An 18,859-nucleotide genomic window follows, 5' to 3' on the forward strand; every position below is an offset into this window, starting at 1 on the left:
AACTAACAACTTCTATATTCTACTCTAAATGAGGAATAACCTATCTTTTCTTTTCTTTTCTTTTAATATTTCAGCTCTTCAATTCATATCCTTGTATCTGCAATGCATTTTTTAAAAAAGGAGATGGGAAAGATGACTGTAGTTTTATTGCTTCGTTTCATAGCTATTGCTATGTGTTAGGATCGGGAACCCGGATAGTGCAGAATTTAGCCAAACAACGGTATAATGACAATAACAAAGACAATAGAAGTTGATAACAACGACAATTAAAGTAGATAAAGAAGACAAGTCTTGTTGGTGTGTCTAAAATGAACTAATGACCTTCCCTTTTATAGGCAAAAAAGTCTTGGCCTTTTAGGTGTAAAAGAAGAGATACAACTTGTGCAAATGATGTCCAACACACAATGCAATATTTTTGGGTCCCAAAGAATATTGCCAACAAAGTCTACACTTTGCAAAAATACTTATGCTTATGTGAGATGGACTCCATTAGCCAAAATATTGATCATAATTATAAATCTCCACCTTGGCCTAATTTTGGCTAATCTAGTAAATTTTCTCCACCTTCTCCGCAAAAGCCTCAATGGGCATATGTAAAAATTTAATGCCATCAAAATCAGACAAGTTGTCTGATACCGAAACTATAGTAAGGCCTATAACGGTAGATCCCAATAAAGTATACAACGAACCAGATCTGTATGCTTTCATGATCACAAGAGCACCATGAAAAACTTTCAGAACTCCACCTTCACTTGTGTACTTGCACCCAAGAGATTCTAGAGTACCCAAAGAGATGAGATTTTTCTTCAAGTCAGGAACATGTCTAACATCAGTGAGAATTCTCACCACACCATCGTGCATTTTGATTCGAACTGTACCCTTTCCAAAAACTTTGCAAGCAACATTGTTGCCCATCGACACAACTCCACCTCCAATAGATTCATATGTGGTAAATAAATACCGATTGTGACACATATAATAAGAACAACCCGAATCTAAAATTCACTCATTGTTAGATTTGAAACTATTATTAGTTGCTAAAAAAATAGTTCTCCCAGTCTTATCAGCAGCTACACTTGTTTCGGCAGTGTTAGTATTTTTGTGCTCATTTTTTCTTTCCTTATGTTTTTCTTTATTTTTCAGCTTATAGCATTCGAAGATATTGTGACCTTACTTATGACAATAGCGACACTCTAAATTATTGTATCTGGATATGGAGTCGGATTTGCCCCTAACAAACAAGCCAACTTCCGCTTGAGTTCCACTAGCTTCCCCAGTAATATCACTATCTATCTGTTTTTTTTTTAATTTTAAGATAGATTTAATATCCTTATAAGAAATATTATCCTTTGCATAAAGCATAGTATCTCTTATATGCTTAAAAAATGGGGGTAGAGAACAAAGCAATAACACGGCTTGATCCTCATCTTTAATTTCAGCATCTATATTACTCAAATCCTTAAGAATGGAATCAAATGTGTCAAGATGAGAGAGAATAGAGGTACCTTCACCCATACAGATTGTATAAAGCTTCTGCTTCAGGTAAAGTCTATTTTCCACCGTCCTCTTCATATATAAGATTTTTAATTTTTCCCACATGCTTTAGCTGTGGTTTCTACAGAAACTTCACGTAAAACCTCATTTGAGAGATTTAAAATGATACAAGCTTTTGCCTTTTTGTCTATGATGGCAAACTCCTCGTCCGTCATTTTATCCAGCTTCTTCTCCTTTCCTTGCAACACCAAGTCTAAGCCATCCTGAATTAGGATAGCTTCCATCTTTAATTGCCACATTCCGAAGTTTGCACTTCGGTCAAATTTCTCAACATAGGTCTTTGTTAGAGTCATTTTGGCTATTGAAACTAACCTGGTTAGATCCGACTCTGATACCAATTTGTTAGGATCGGGAACCCGGGTAGTGCGGAATTTAGCCAAACAACGGTATAATGACAATAACAAAGACAATAAAAATTGATAATAACGATAATTAAAGAATATAAAGAAGACACAAATTTAACGTGGTTCGGTCAAAGTGACCTACGTCCACAAACGGAGATGAGCAATTTACTATAACAATAAGAGTACAAAAGAGAGTACAAAATAAGAGTAAATACTCTAATTAATCCCAAATACCCTAAGAGAATAACCTCACAAGATCACTCCAAAGAAAGGGTTCACATAAGTATTTCCCAACTTTCACTCTCTTACAAAATACTCTATAATGAAATAAAAGAGAAGAAAGAAAGACAAGAGTGAAAAGCTCTTGAATTGGTGTGTTTACAAATGAGGAGAAACTCCTCTATTTATAGCAAGAAATCCTTGGCCTAATAATGGATATTTTGTCATGACATAATATTCATTATAACAAATTTGTGGTTCATGACATTTGCCATGACATAATATCCATTATAACAAATTTGTGGATCATGACATTTGCCATGACATAATATTCATTATTAGGCCAAGGATTTCTTGCTATAAATAGAGGAGTTTCTCCTCATTTGTAAACACACCAATTCAAGAGCTTTTCACTCTTGTCTTTCTTTCTCCTCCTTTATTTCATTATAGAGTATTTTGTAAGAGAGTGAGTGTTAGGAAACACTTGTGTGAACTCTTTCTTTGGAGTGATCTTGTGAGGTTATTCTCTTGGGGTATTTGGGATTAATTAGAATATTTACTCTAATTTTGTACTCTTATTATTATAGTAAATTGCTCATCTCCGTTTGTGGACGTAGGTCACTTTGACCGAACCACGTTAAATTTGTGTCTTCTTTATATTCTTTAATTGCCGTTATTATCAATTTTCATTGTCTTTGTTATTGTCATTATACCGTTGTTTGGCTAAATTCCGCACTACCTGAATTTCCGATCCTAACACTATGCCAATGGCTCAAGGAGTTGACTTAGGACCCAAGGCTTTTGAAAAATGGTTTGAAAAACTTCCCCATGCAAAGCAAAAGGTAACCAAATTTCATTTCTATTTTCAAGACATAACTAGCGGGAAAAATCCAACAGCAGTTCAAATAGCTCAGTCCAATATGACTGCCAAATCCCCAACTTTCTGTTTTGAGTTTTTTTACAAACTTGATCATTTTTTAACTATTATTTAAAAAAATAGTATCATTTATTGTTTATTTCAGAAAGAACACTTTTTTTATTATTATTAGCATATTACAAAAATTAAGTCCAACATTCATCTTCTTCACTTTATTTTTTAAAATCTAATGCATATGTGAATGCCACCTAAATTCAAGATGTATTGATTTATACGTCTTTTATACTTTGTATATCAAGTATCACTTTAATTCAAAATATATTTTTATGTATATAATTTTTGAATATTTATTTGTGAAGTGCCATCGTATTTTAAGATGTATTTTTAATGTATATTTCAAATATATTGTATATGTCAAGAGCCATTTTAATTCAGAATATTTTTTTTATATATATATTTTTGTATATTTATATGCCATCTTAATTAAATTTAAAATATATATTTTTATGTATATTTCACATGTCTAAGTGTCATCTTAATTGAAGATGTATTTTTATGTATATTGTTTTGTATATTTTATATGTGTTAATTCAATATATATTTTTGTTATATATATTTTACATATATTAACGTATATTATTATCGAAGTAAGATCTTTATGTTAAGAAAGGAAGAAAGAAGGAAAAGAAAAACTTAAGAAAGATAATTAAAAAGAAAACGAATGGAACAAATTTAGAAAATATATTGACTTCGGCATAAAGTAAAATTAAGAAGATGAAGAAAAAGAAGAAAAGCTAATAGATAAAGAGAAAAAAAAAAGGCATGATTTTTGTACAAAGAATTATTGACTTTCCATTCAAATTGCTTATGTTTAGAGATTAATAATTAATATTCCTATTTTAATGGAACTGTGTGCTATAAATATAAATATTTTTATGTCATAACTGTAATATTGAATTTTATGCTACGAATTTGTTATATTTATTTTAAATTGTGACAGTTATGTAAAGTTTCCCTTTGTTTTTGGGTTTCTTGCAATGATAGACGACCCACTAACACTTGGGCCAGAGCCCAAGGAATATATGGTGCAGCTCATCAAAATGAGATTGGTCTACTTATGACCCTTAACTTAGCTCAGGGAATTGCTACTGCTAAAACCTATTGGATTAATACAACCAGTGTTGATGCTATTGTTGAGTATAATGTTATAGTCCAGCATTATGACATTTGATGCTTCGTCAATTTTGATTTTCATTTGTAATTTCCTTTTTCATTATATTCAACACTTTTATAGTTTCTTTGTTTATTCATTACAATAAAGATGTCCACTGAATATCGATGAAATAAAACCTTAATTATTTTAATAAAGAAACTATAGCAGCAACTAATCCCTCATACTTTTCTTTATACTGCTTAATATATGCAAATTTGAAAATATAAACAAATCCTTGGTGAGAATCAGTCAATGAGGTCTAGAAACAACTAAGGGATTGTTTGGCACAATAGTGGGATATCTATCCCACATTCTATATGGAATAACTAATTCAACTATTTTAGTATAAAAGTTATCCCCGAATTAATTAATATCTCAAACCAAATATAGAATAAAATTAATCTCAAATTTTATCCCGAAATTATTATATATGCCAAACGACACACAAAAGTTTACAATGTACAGGTGCTCCTGTGTGTGCGGAACTTATGAAGTCAAAGGTCAAGTAGAAGTAGCTACCCACGAGGCCACGTGGTGCAAATATACATATTCAACAAGTCCGTTAAAGAAAAGAGACAATATAATAAGACGCATTTTTAGTCCCTAAGTTATATCTATCTATCTATATTATTATAAAAGTATGAATACAATATCGGTTTATAAAAATAACCTTATAATATTAAGCATAATAACTCATAATAAAAGGATATAATCAAAATTTTAGATATTAGCCATATAATCCTATTAGTTTTAGGACATAATCCTACATGTTAGGAATTTTACATGATTACCTTTAGGAATCCTATTAATATAATTACTTTTGGGCATAGACATATAATACTACATGTTAGCATGTATACCTAATACCTTTAGGAACACGTTATGTTTCCTTTTAATATAATTACTTTAGTGGTAGAAATATATTTTTAGTCATGTAATCATATTACTTTTAGGATATACTTCTTAAAAATTCCTATTACTAATTTAATTTGAAAACGTATTATAATGTCCTATTACTAATTTAATTTGAGAATATATTATATTGTCCAAATCGATTTAGAAAAAGGAGAGCTTATATTATTATAAAAGTACAAATATAATATTAATATACCAAAGCAACCTTAAAATATTAAATGGAAGAACTCATAGGGAAAGGATATAACTGCAATAACCTATTTTTTGGACTAATTTGTGAGTGTATTATATTGTCCAAATCGATTTAGAAAAAGGAGAGCCTATATTATTATAAAAGCACAAATACAATATTAATAGATCAAAATAACTCTAAAATATGGAAGAACTCATAGGGAAAGGACATAACTACGATAACCTATTTTTTGGACTATAATACTTTCTATGCTAAATTTTAATATTTAAAATTTTAAAGTTAATAAAATTTTATCTATTAACATTTATTAAAAATATGTAGGAAGGTTTAATAAAATCAATTTCATAATAATCCTTCATATTGGCAATACATTACCACTCCATAAAAAATAAAAAATAAAAAAATAAAAATTAAATTGACTGCATAAAGAGTTGAAATTGAGAAGAAAAAATATCCCCACGATAATATATTTTTATATTATATTTAAATTATTTTTCTACTCAAATAATATTTTTTAATCAATTTTTTGTGTAATACTGAAAAATATCCAATTATTAAACAACAACTAAGAAAATATTTAAGAATATAAATATGTGAGAAAGAGAAAAAAATGGTTGGTAAGAGTCAATACCACTAATGATTCTACAAACATAATGATCTAAAAGTGAAATGTCATATCAATCTTTTACTCTTTGAAAATAAAATTTATGGTGGATAAAATTATAATTAAGATTAAATATTCAAAACAAGAGATGAACTAATATTAAGATCTGAATCAACATAGAATAAATTATTTTTTATGTTAAAACCAATAATTAAATCTTTTAATTAATTATATAGCAAGAGAATCCAATTCAATTATTTTTAAATTTATCATATGAGTAAAATTCTTATTCAAGTTAAAAAATAATGTTAGGATACACAAATTTATTTCATAAAAAGAGCATTAGAGATTTAAAAAATTAGAACACAAAGTAAAAAGGTTAGTATATTATTAAGAATCAAAATGATATACAAGTGTCTGAGGAAGCACAATCAAAGCTAAATCCTAAGTAAGAACAGTCTTTTAAGACTATATTATAAAGAGTAGACTCTGGTATAGCGGAATTATTCTTTGTAGATGCCTCCGGCGGAATCAAAATAATATTTCCATGTCATTACTTGCAAATATCATATCAAGAGGCATAATACTGTTAGCAATAATAGCAAGTGATGTACCATAAATAATTTTATTGTGAGGCCACCCACTTTAGATTTGATATACCTCTTCAAACAAATTAAATAACTATATATATATATATATATATATATATATATCAAAGCAGAGCAATAGTGCTAAATTTATAAGGAAAGCAAAATTGATAATATGGGATGTAGCACTGATGGCTAAGTGTCAAACGATCTAAATAATTGCCCGGAGTTCTAGAGATATATTGGATATTAATAAAACGTTTGATGAAAAATTAATGATTTGGGAGGTGATTTCTTGTCACGACCCGAAATTTCCCACCGACGGGACCGTGATGGCACCTAGCATTTCACTTGCTAGGTAAGCCAACATTAGAGAATCATTTACCAATTTCTTATTTCCATTCAGTAATTAATATTAATTAACTACAATGAAATATAACAAGTGTGGAATATCATAAATATGTATTAACTACTACAACCCGGATCTGGAGTCGCAATTCACGAGCATTCTAGAATTTACAACAAGTAATGGTCTGAAAGAAATACAATTATCTAAATGAAAGAAAACAGTAAGACATAAATGATAGACGGGGACTTCAAGGTCTGTGAACGCTGACAGATCTACCTTGAGTCTCCGAACAGCGAACCAGTAGCAAATCTCGATCAACCTCAGCCGGTATCAAAATCTGCACAGAAAGTGCAGAGTGCAGCATCAGTACAACCGACCCCATGTACTGGTAAGTATCGAGCCGAACCTCAGCGAAGTAGTGACGAGGCTAGGACAAAACACTCACATATAACCTGAACAGTATAATCATGCTAATGGCAACAACAGTAAATAAAAAATAACGCAAAAATAATGGGAAGGGAACATACAATGGGGAAATACAACATAAGGAGTGAGAATAATGAAAAAATATAATTAAACCGGAAATCCTTAAACGAATTGAGCAATTAAGTCACCAAGAAAAATTGCACGACATCACCCTTCGTGCTTTACTCTCAACCTCACCAAATAACAAATAATACTGCACGGCATCACCCTTCGTGCTTTTACTCTCTTCCTCACAATATAAATAAATTATGCACGGCATCACCCTTCATGCTTTACACTCTTCCTCACAATATAATTAAATCAATAACAACGGATAGAGAGGAGTTTCACAAGAAAATCAATATTTCATAAATGATTACTTTCACAATTTAACATCTCAACCTCGAATCAATATTCACAATTTTATCGTCCTTGGTGGAACCGGATACAAGTTTCCCAACATTTCAACAACAACAATAAGAATAGATAACAAGATTTAAGACTACAAATTTACAATAATGGAATTTCACTCGCGTACTATGAATCGACCACAACGTATAGATGCTCGTCACCTCAACTAGACGACGTATTCAACAACAAAACACGTAGCAAATACTTACACAATACCTATTCCCTCAAGCCAAAGTTAGGCACAACACTTACCTCGCTCCGATGGCCACTTAATTCTCAATAACAGCTTTTCCTTTGGAATTCACCTCCAAGTCTTTCGTATCTATTCAAAAATGACTCAATAATATCAAATATTGCTAAAGAAATCAATTATATTTCATAAATTAAATTTTCTTCCTCCAAAAAGTCGAAAAATTGACTCCGGACCCGCTTGGTCAAAACCCGAGGTTCGGACCAAAATCCTTTTACACATTCACCCCCGAGCCCGAATATGTAATTAGTTTTGGAATCCGACCTCAAATCGAGGTCTAAATTTCCAAATTCCCGAAATTCCTAGTTCCTACCCTAATCTCTAATTCTACAATGAAAACTCTAGATTTTTGGTTAAAGATTCAAGAAATGTAATGGGTAATTGAAAGAAAATAGTTTAGAATCACTTACCAACACTTTGGGGAAGAAACTGACTCTTGAAAATCGCCTCTACCCGTTTGGTTCTTAAAAATGTTGAAGAAATGGCTCAAACCCGTGTTTGGAGTCTGTTTTAAGCCACTGGACAGGCCTTCATCGCGTTCGAGAGAGGCCTATCGCGACCACGATGCACAATGGCCAAAGGCCTTCGCGTTCGCATAAGGCAACTCCCTCTAGCCTTCGCGTTCGCGACCCAGTGGATGCGTTCTCCTAGAAGAACATGACCAACCCTCCCTCAGGTCCCCAAGTGCTTCGCGTTCGCAATGATCAGGTCACGTTCGCGAAGGGTAAATCCCCCATCTCTTCGCGTTCGCGAGGAAGAAGTCTCAGCCTCACCAGTTTACTCTTCGCGTTCGTGAGAGGACCTTCGCGAATGCGAAGAAGGATATGCCAGACATCAGAATCTGCAGAAAACCAGATTTTTCCCAAGTCCAAAACATCCCGTGACCTATCCGAAACTCACCCGAGCCCTCGGGGCTCCAAACAAAACATGCACACCAGTCTAAAACTATCATACGAACTTGCTCGCGTGATCAAATTGCCAAAATAACACCTAGAACTATGAATTTAGCACCAAATCAAATGAAATTCTCAAGAACACTTTAAAATCCATATCCTCTCAACTGGACGTCTGAATCACGTCAAATCGACTCTGTTTCTCACCAAATTTCACAGACAAGTCTTAATATCATAATAAAACTGTACTGAGCTCCGAAACCAAAATACGGACCCGATACTAACAATGCCAAACATCGATCAATTCTTAAAAATAATTAATTTTTAGGCTTTTAATTTTCATAAAAAATTCATAACTTGAGCTAGGGACCTCCAAATTCGATTCCGGGAATACGTCCAAGTCCCATAATTTGATACGGACCTACCAGAACCGTCAAAATATGGATACGGTCCCGTTTACCAAAAATATTGGCCGAAGTCAACTAAATCAATTTTTAAGGCAAAAATTCTTATTTTCATTAGTTTTCAACATAAAAGCTTTCTGGAAACCTGCCCGGACTGCGCATGCAAATCGAGGAGGGTAAAAATGAGATTTTTAAGGCTTAAGAGCGCAGATTCGAGTTCTAAAACATAATATGACCTTTTGGGTCATCACAATCTCCACCTCTAAAACAACCGTTCGTCCTCGAACGGACATAGAAAAGTACGTGGGCTGGTGAAAAAGTGGGGGTATCTACTCCGCATATCTGACTCGGACTCCCAAGTAGCTGCCTCAATAGGCTGACCTCTCCACTGCATTTGAACTGAAGGGTAACTCTTTGACCTCAACTGAATGGTAGCTGTTGTTGTAGGCAAACTCTGTAAGGGGCAAGAACTGATCTCACGATCCTCCGAAGTCTATAACACAAGCGCGGAGCATATCCTCCAAGATCTGAATAGTACGCTCGGATTGCCCGTCCGTCTGAGGATGAAATGTTGTGCTCAACTCAACCCGCGTACCCAACTCACGCTGAACTGCCCTCTAAAAGTGCGAGGTAAACTGCGTACCTCGATCAAAAATGATAGACATGGGCACACCGTGAAGACGGACGATATCCCGAATATAAATCTCTATCAACCGCTCCGAGGAATAGGTAACTGCCACAGGAATGAAATGCGCTGACTTAGTCAGCCTGTCCATAATAACCCAAACTGCATCGAACTTCCTCTAAGTCCGTGAGAGTCCAACAACAAAATCCATAGTGATACGCTCCCACTCCCACTCAGGAATATCTAACCTCTGAAGTAACCCACCAGGTCTCTGATGCTCACACTTTACTTGCTGGCAATTTAGGCACCGAGCTACATAGGCAACTATGATCTTCTTCATTCGCCTCCACCAATAATGCTGCCTCAAGTCCTGATATATCTTGGCGGCGCCAGGATGAATAGAATACTGGGAACTGTGGAACTCCTCAAGGATCAACTCACAAAGTCCATCCACATTAGGCACACAAATACGACCCTACATCCTCAAAACTCCATCATCTGTCAACAGTAACCTGATTGGCACCCCCGTGTCGCACTGTGTCTCTAAGTACAAGTAAATGAGGATCGTCATCCTGCCGATCTCTGATGCGCTTAAACAAAGAAGACCGAGTAACTGTACAAGCTAGAATACGGCTGGGCTCAGAAACATCTAACATCACAAACTGGTTGGCCAAGGCTTGAACATCCAATGCAAGCAGTCTCTCACCAACTGGAATATATGCATGGCTACCCATACTGACTGGCTTTCTACTCAAAGCTCTGGCCACCACATTTGCCTTCCCGGGATGATACAATATAGTGATATCATAGTCTTTCAATAGCTCCAGCCACCTCCTCTGCCTAAAATTGAGTTCCTTGTGCTTGAAAAAATACTGCAAGCTCCGAAGATCAACGAATACCTCACATGGCACGCCGTAAAGATAGTGCCTCTAAATCTTCAGCGCGTGAACAATGGCTGCCAGCTCTAGATCATGAACATGGTAATTCTTCTCATGAACCTTCAGCTGCCGTGAAGCATATGCAATAACCTTGCCTCCCTGTATCAATACCTCACCCAGACCAATACGAGATGTGTCACAATATACTGTATAAGATCCTGAACATGTGGGTAACATCAATACCAGTGTCGCAGTCAAAGCAGTCTTGAGCTTCTAAAAGCTCGCTTCACACTCATCTGACCACCTGAACGGGGCACCCTTCTGGGTCAATCTGGTCAACGGGGCTGCTATGGATGAAAACTCCTCCACAAATCGACGGTAATAGCCCGCCAAACCTAGGAAACTACGGATCTCTGTAGTTGATGTGGGTCTAGGCCAGTTCTGAACTACTTCAATCTTCTTAGGATCCACCTGAATACCCTCTACTGATACAACGTGACCCAAGAAAGCAACTGAACTCAAGCAAAACTCGCATTTTGAGAACTTAGCATATAACTGGCTGTCTTTTAGAGTCTGAAGAACGATCCGAAGGTGATGCCCATGCTCCTCTCGACTGTGGGAGTAGATCAAGATATCATCAATAAACACAACTACAAAGGAATACAAGTACGGTTTTAACACCCGGTTCATCAAATCCATGAATGTTGCTGGGGCATTTGTCAGCCCAAATGACATCACTAGAACCTCATAATGTCCATACCGAGTCCGAAAAGTTGTCTTAGGAATATCGGATGCCCTAATCCTCAACTGATGGTAGCCAGATCTCAAATAAATCTTTGAAAACACCTTGGCACCCTGAAACTGATCAAATAAATCATCAATCCTCGGCAATGGATAATTGCTCTTGATGGTGACTCTGTTCAACTGCCGATAGTCTATACACATCCTCATCGATCCATCTTTCTTCTTCACAAACAACATAGGTGCACTCGAGGGCGAGACACTAGGTCGAATGAAGCCCTTATCAAGCAAATCTTACAACTGCTCTTTCAATTCCTTCAACTCTGGCAGGGCCATGCGATATGGCGAAATGGAAATAGGCTGAGTGCCCGGAGCCAAATCAATGCAGAAATTAATATCCCTATCGGGTGGCATCCCCGACAGGTCTGTAGGAAACACCTCTGGAAACTCACGAATAACCGACACCGAATCTATGGAAGGAACCTCCGCACTAGAATCGCGGACATAAGCCAAATAAGCAAGACACCCCTTCTCGACCATATGCCGAGCCTTCACATAAGAGATAACCCTGCTGGCAGAATGGCCAAGATTTCCTCTCCACTCTAATCGAGGTAACCCATACAAGGCTAAGTTAACTATCTTGGTGTGACAATATAATATAGCATAATAAGGTGACAGTCAATCCATACCCAGTATGACATCAAAATCAACCATGTCGAGAAGTAAGAGATCTACACGAGTCTCAAGACTCCCAATGGTGACCACACACGCATGATAAACACGATCTACAACAATAGCATCTCCCACTAGTGTGAACACATACACAGGAGCACTCAAAGAATCACGGGGCATAACCAAATAGGAAGAAAAATAGGATGACACATAGGAGTAAGTAGATCCCAGATCAAATAGAACTGAAGCATCTCTACTGCAAACTGAAACAGTACCTGTGATAACAGCGTCAGATGACTCAGCCTCAGGCCTGGCTTGGAAAGCATAACACCGGGGTTGGGCCCTACCACCCTAAACTACGTCCCTAGGATGACCTCTAGCTGGCTGGTGTCCACCTCTAACGGCCTGACCTCCACCTCTAACGGCCTGACCCTTGCCTCTGGCTGGCTGAGCAGGTGGTGCAGCAACTGGTGCAGGAACCGTGGCATGAGAACTCTGATGCTGTGAGATGCCCGTTGCCCGAGGGCAAAATTTAGCAATGTGCCTCGAATCACCACAAGTATAGCATAACTTTGACTGATGTGACTGCTGGCCCTGAAACTGACCCTGTCGACCTGAATAACCACCATGATGAATCTGGAGTGGAGGTGCACTAATAAGAGCTGGTGGTGCACTGTAGGCTAGCTGGTCGGAATAATACATCTGAGCGCCACTACCACCTGAGGCACCGTGAGATGCCTGAAGCGCTGAATGAAACGGCCTGGGAGGATGGCCTCTACCAAAAGTACTCCCGCCTCTAGGTGAGGCACCACTGAACTCACTGGAATGACGAGGTCTCTTGTCAGACCCCTAACCTCCCTGAGTAAGAACCGGTTCGACTAGTCTGACGACATTAACAGCCGCCTGAAAAGAAATCTCACTCCCCGTCTCCTTAGCCATCTGCAATCTGGTAGGCTGAGCAAGTCCATCAATAAACCTTCTCACCCTCTCTCTCTCTCGGTGGGAAGCATAAGAATAGCATGACGGGCCAAATCCACAAAACGGGTCTCATACTGAGTAACAGTCATACTGACCTGCTGGAGACGCTCAAACTGACGGTGACGCTCCTTTCTCAATGTGATAGGCAGAAACTTCTCTATGAAGAGCTAAGAGAACTGGTCCCAAGTAAGAGCAGGCGACCCAGCTGGTCTGGTCAACAAGTAATCTCTCCACCATTTCTTGGCGGAATCCGTCATCTGAAATGCAGTAAAATTGAACCCATTGGTCTCCACTATACCCATGTTCCGTAAAACCTCGTGACAACTGTCAAAATACTCCTAGGGATCCTCTGAAGGAGCACCGCTGAAGTGAACAGGAAAGAGCTTGATAAACCTATCTAATCTCTATAAGACCTCAGAAGACATAGCTGGCCCATCTCCGACCTGTGCCGCAATAACCGGCTGAACTAATCTGATTGGCTGAGCTGCAAGAGCCTGATACTGGGGAGCGATCTGCTCTGGAGTGGGAGTGGTAGGAGTTTGGGCTCCTCCTCCAACCTGAGAGACTGCTGGTGCCATGGAAAATACGCCAGTCTAGGCCACACTCTCCATAAGGCCCACCAAATGGACTAAAGCGTCCTGAAGTACTGGGGTGGAAATGAACCCTTCCGGAACCTGAGCTGGTCCGGCAGGAATAGTCTGGACTGGAACCTCCTCCTCAAGCTCTATCTGAGGCTCCACTGCTGGGGTTGCTGCTCGGGTTCTAGGCTGATCCGTGCCTCGGCCTCTGGCACGGCCTCGACCTCGACCTCTGCCCCGCGTAGGAGCTACCACTGGAGGCTCTGGCTGCTGCTCAGCTGAGGAGGCGGTACGTGTTCTCGCCATCTGTGAGAGAATAAGAGTAGAAGAGTTCAATTAGTATTGAGAAAGCAAAAATCGCACGACAGAGAAGAAAAGAAGTGAAACTTGTTCCTAAACTTCATAACCTCTGGAAGATAAGCACAGCCGTCTCCGTACCGATCCTCCAGACTCTACTAAGCTTGCTCGTAAATCGTGAGACCTAAGCAACCTAGTGCTCTGATACCAACTGCCACGACCCAAATTTTCCACCGACGGGACCGTGATGGCGCCTATCATTTCACTTGCTAGGCAAGCCAACGTTAGAGAATCATTTACCAATTTTTTATTTTCATTCAGTAATTAACATTAATTAACAACAATGAAATATAACAAGTGCGGAATATCATAAATCTGTATTAACTACTACCACCCGGATCTGGAGTCGCAATTCACGAGCATTCTAGAATTTACAACAAGTAATGGTCTGAAAGAAATACAATTATCTGAATGAAAGAAAACAGTAAGACATAAATGATAGACGGGGACTTCAAGGTCTGTGAACGCCGACAGATCTACCTTGAGTCTCCGATCAGCGAACCAGTAGCAAATCTCGATCAACCTGAGCCGGTATCAAAATCTGCACAGAAAGTGCAGAGTGCAGCATCAGTACAACCGACCCCATGTACTGGTAAGTATCGAGCCGAACCTCAGCGAAGTAGTGACGAGGTTAGGACAAAACACCCACATATAACCTGAACAGTATAATCATGCTAGTGGCAACAACAGTAAATAAAAAATAACGCAAAAATAATGGGAAGGGAACATACAATGGGGAAATACAACATAAGGAGTGAGAATAATGAAAAAACATAATTAAACCAGAAATCCTTAAACGAATTGAGCAATTAAGTCACCAAGGAAAACTGCACGGCATCACCCTTCGTGCTTTACTCTCAACCTCACCAAATAACAAATAAGACTGCACGGCATCACCCTTCGTGCTTTTACTCTCTTCCTCACAATATAAATAAATTATACACGGCATCACCCTTCGTACTTTACACTCTTCCTCACAATATAATTAAATTATGCACGGCATCACCCTTCGTGTTTTACACTCTTCCTCACAATATAATTAAATCAATAACAACGGATAGAGAGGAGTTTCACAAGAAAATTAATATTTCATAAATGATTACTTTCACAATTTAACATCTCAACCTCGAATCAATATTCACAATTTTATCGTCCTTAGTGGAACTGGATACAAGTTTCCCAACATTTCAACAACAACAATAAGAATAGATAACAAGATTTAAGACTACAAATTTACAATAATGGAATTTCACTCGCGTACTATGAATCGACCACAATGTATAGATGCTCGTCACCTCAACTAGACGACGTATTCAACAACAAAACACGTAGCAAATACTCACACAATACCTATTCCCTCAAGCCAAAGTTAGGCACAACACTTACCTCGCTCCGAAGGCCACTTAATTCTCAATAACTACTTTTCCTTTGGAATTCACCTCCAAGTCTTTCGTATCTATTCAAAAATGACTCAATAATATCAAATATTGCTAAAGGAATCAATTATATTTCATAAATTAAATTTTCCAAATTTTTTCCTCCAAAAAGTCGAAAAGTTGACCCCGGACCCGCTTGGTCAAAATTCGAGGTTCGGACCAAAATCCTTTTACCCATTCACCCCAGAGCCCAAATATGTAATTAGTTTTGGAATCCGACCTCAAATCGAGATCTAAATTCCCAAATTCCCGAAATTCCTAGTTCCTTCCCTAATTCTACAATGAAAACTCTAGATTTTTGGTTAAAGATTCAAGAAATGTAATGGGTAATTGAAAGAAAATGGTTTAGAATCACTTACCAACACTTTGGGGAAGAAAATGACTCTTGGAAATCGCCTCTATCCGTTTGGTTCTTGAAAATGTTGAAGAAATGGCTCAAACCCGTGCTTGGAGTCTGTTTTAACCCACTGGACATGCCTTCATCGCGTTCGCGAGAGGCCTGTCGCGATCGCGATGCACAGTGGCCTAAGGCCTACGCGTTCACGAGTCTTCCTACGCGTTCGCGTAAGGCAACTCCCCTAGCCTTCGCGTTCGCGACCCAGTGGACGTGTTCGCGACCCAGTGGACGCGTTCGCCTAGAAGAACATGACCAACCCTCCCCCAGGTCCCCAAGTGCTTCGCATTTGCAATGGTCAGGTCGCGTTCGCGAAGGGTAAATCCCCTATCACTTCGCGTTCGCGACCAGGGCTTCACGTTCGCGAAGAAAAAGTCTCAGCCTCACCAGTTTACTCTTCGCATTCGCGAGAGGACCTTCGCGAACGCGAAGAAGGATATGCCAGACACAAGAATCTCCAGAAAACCAGATTTTTCCCAAGTTCAAAACATCTCGCGGCCTATCCGAAACTCACCCGAGCCCTCGAGACTCCAAACCAAATATGCACACCAGTCTAAAATATCATACGAACTTGCTCGCGCGATCAAATCGCCAAAATAACACCTAGAACTACGAATTTAGCACCAAATCAAATAAAATTCTCAAGAACACTTTAAAATCCATATCCACTCAACTCGACGTCCGAATCACGTCAAATCGACTTCGTTTCTCACCAAATTTAACAGACAACTCTTAACTATCATAATAAAATTGTACCGGGCTCCAGAACTAAAATACGGACCGGATACTAACAATGCCAAACATCGATCAATTCTTAAAAATAATTAATTTTTAAACTTTTAATTTTCATCAAAAATTCATAACTTGAGCTAGGGACCTCCGAATTCGATTCTGGGTATACGTCCAGGTCCCATAATTTGATACGGACCTATCGGGACCGTCAAAATACAGATCCGGATCCGTTTACAAAAAATGTTGACCGAAATCAACTAAAATCAACTTTTAAGGCAAAATTTCTTATTTTCATTAGTTTTTAACATAAAAGCTTTCCGAAAATCTGCCCGGATTGTGCACGTAAATTAAGGAGGGTAAAAATGAGATTTTAAAGGCTTAAGAGCATAGATTCGAGTTCTAAAACATAAGATGACCCTTTGGGTCATCACATTTCTGTCAAGTACTACTAGTAGTTTCAAAATCGACAAAAGCAGAGACAATAAAAGCTATCTTGCCAAAGTTATACTTCTGGCCTCAAATGAAAAAGATTCAACTGACAAGAAATATAAAGTAAGAACAGTTCCAATATTCAGTGTCTTCTTGCTTCGTTTCGAAAACGAAGAAGAGCATCCAATAAAAGATGATTTGGTTCTTTCTTGAATACTTGGTTATCAACCCCAATGATAATAGTAGTGCATTTAATATAAGAAATATTTTTATCATAAGATTAAAACGTAATTTGTGCAAATTGCATGATAGAATTAAAAAACTATCTTAGCTAGTAGAAATGAATATGTTAATCAACCAAATAAAAGGTTGATTGCAAAATTTTATAGTAAAAATAAAATATTTTTCAGTTTTTGACTAACAGAAAATGATATCAATAATTACTACCAAGAAAAATACTTAAATACTTTAATATGAAATAGCCTTCTACCTTACTTTAATCTTCCATTGTATATAGGTTAATTTTGAAAAGAAATATGCCCTTCATGCTACTGAAAAACTCAGATACACCGAATAACTTATGTAATAACACACAAATGGTATATAGAAGTTTTGACATTAACGTCATACATGCAAAAATTATGATATTGGTCAATCTGCTTCTAAGTATATTCTTATCCCTGAATTCAACTTTGATCTTCCGAAACTAAGGAATATCCTTTTAAATTTGTGTCAAAATAATTTTTAATATATTTATATTTTACAAATATAATAAATAAAGTACAAGTATAAATATCCTAAATATTGAATTGTATTTACCGCAATATATTTTCTCACACGAACAACTTGGCCATTAAGATTTAAGAGTATCATTAAAGAAAATACGAAAGCAACAAATAGATGATGCCTAACGCACTACATACTATTTTTTTTTGACTTTCAATGTCAGACTAACCATGATTATACGCATGGCATAAAGCAAGTGGACTAAATATATTATATACTAAAAACGGACATTAAAATCAATAACTGTACATGTATCGAGTTGGTTCAGCTTTGATCAAAACCAAACCAAACAAACTATATCGGTTTAGATTGATTCATTTTTGTCGAGTTTTTCAGATTTTTTTTGTTATATGAATATTTTTTCAATCTTACTTTGTTGAAGTTATAGATAAAGTTTTGATAAGTGAATATATTTTAAGTAAAATTTTAATTTTTTTTTAACAAACATAAGATCTATTAAACTATTCTTATGAGAGAATTCTTTTTGTAACACATGATAGTTATTTCGTCTAATTTTTCATTGAGCGTACGTTTTCAAGGTTAACCGAATTTAATAATTAAACATAAAAATCAACGTGATACCTAAATAATGATATGTCCTATTTAATTTTAATATTACCGAAATACCATTTCCAATTCGAAAAATATATAAGAAATCTTGACATATGGAAGAATAAAGAAATGATTGACGTATTTCAATAACACTTGATAAGAAAGTGATATAACTTATTATTTAAAGTAAATAAAGATGAACGAACTATATAGTTCTATTGAATATTGCATCCCATGAGAGGATCCCAAATATTTCTAAAAAGTTTTTTTAAAAAATCCTATCTAAAGTTTTAAAAGTATATATATAATTTATATTTATATGACGGTTTGGTTCGAATTTGTTTACTCGAAATCTAACCAAATTAGTCAGATTTTTTAATTAATTTGGTTTGAAGTTCGGATTGATGTGGTTTTTAGATTCGG

At 36.7% G+C, this 18,859-nt stretch overlaps 1 pseudogene; it reads left to right on the forward strand.

Moving 5' to 3' along the window:
- Window positions 1–123: 123 nt before the first annotated feature.
- Window positions 124–4,225, forward strand: LOC138899671 (dirigent protein 21-like; annotated as a pseudogene).
- The last annotated feature ends 14,634 nt before the right edge of the window (window positions 4,226–18,859 follow it).

This window comes from Nicotiana tomentosiformis, chromosome 10 (assembly GCF_000390325.3).
Source record: "Nicotiana tomentosiformis chromosome 10, ASM39032v3, whole genome shotgun sequence".
NCBI lineage: Eukaryota > Viridiplantae > Streptophyta > Magnoliopsida > Solanales > Solanaceae > Nicotiana > Nicotiana tomentosiformis.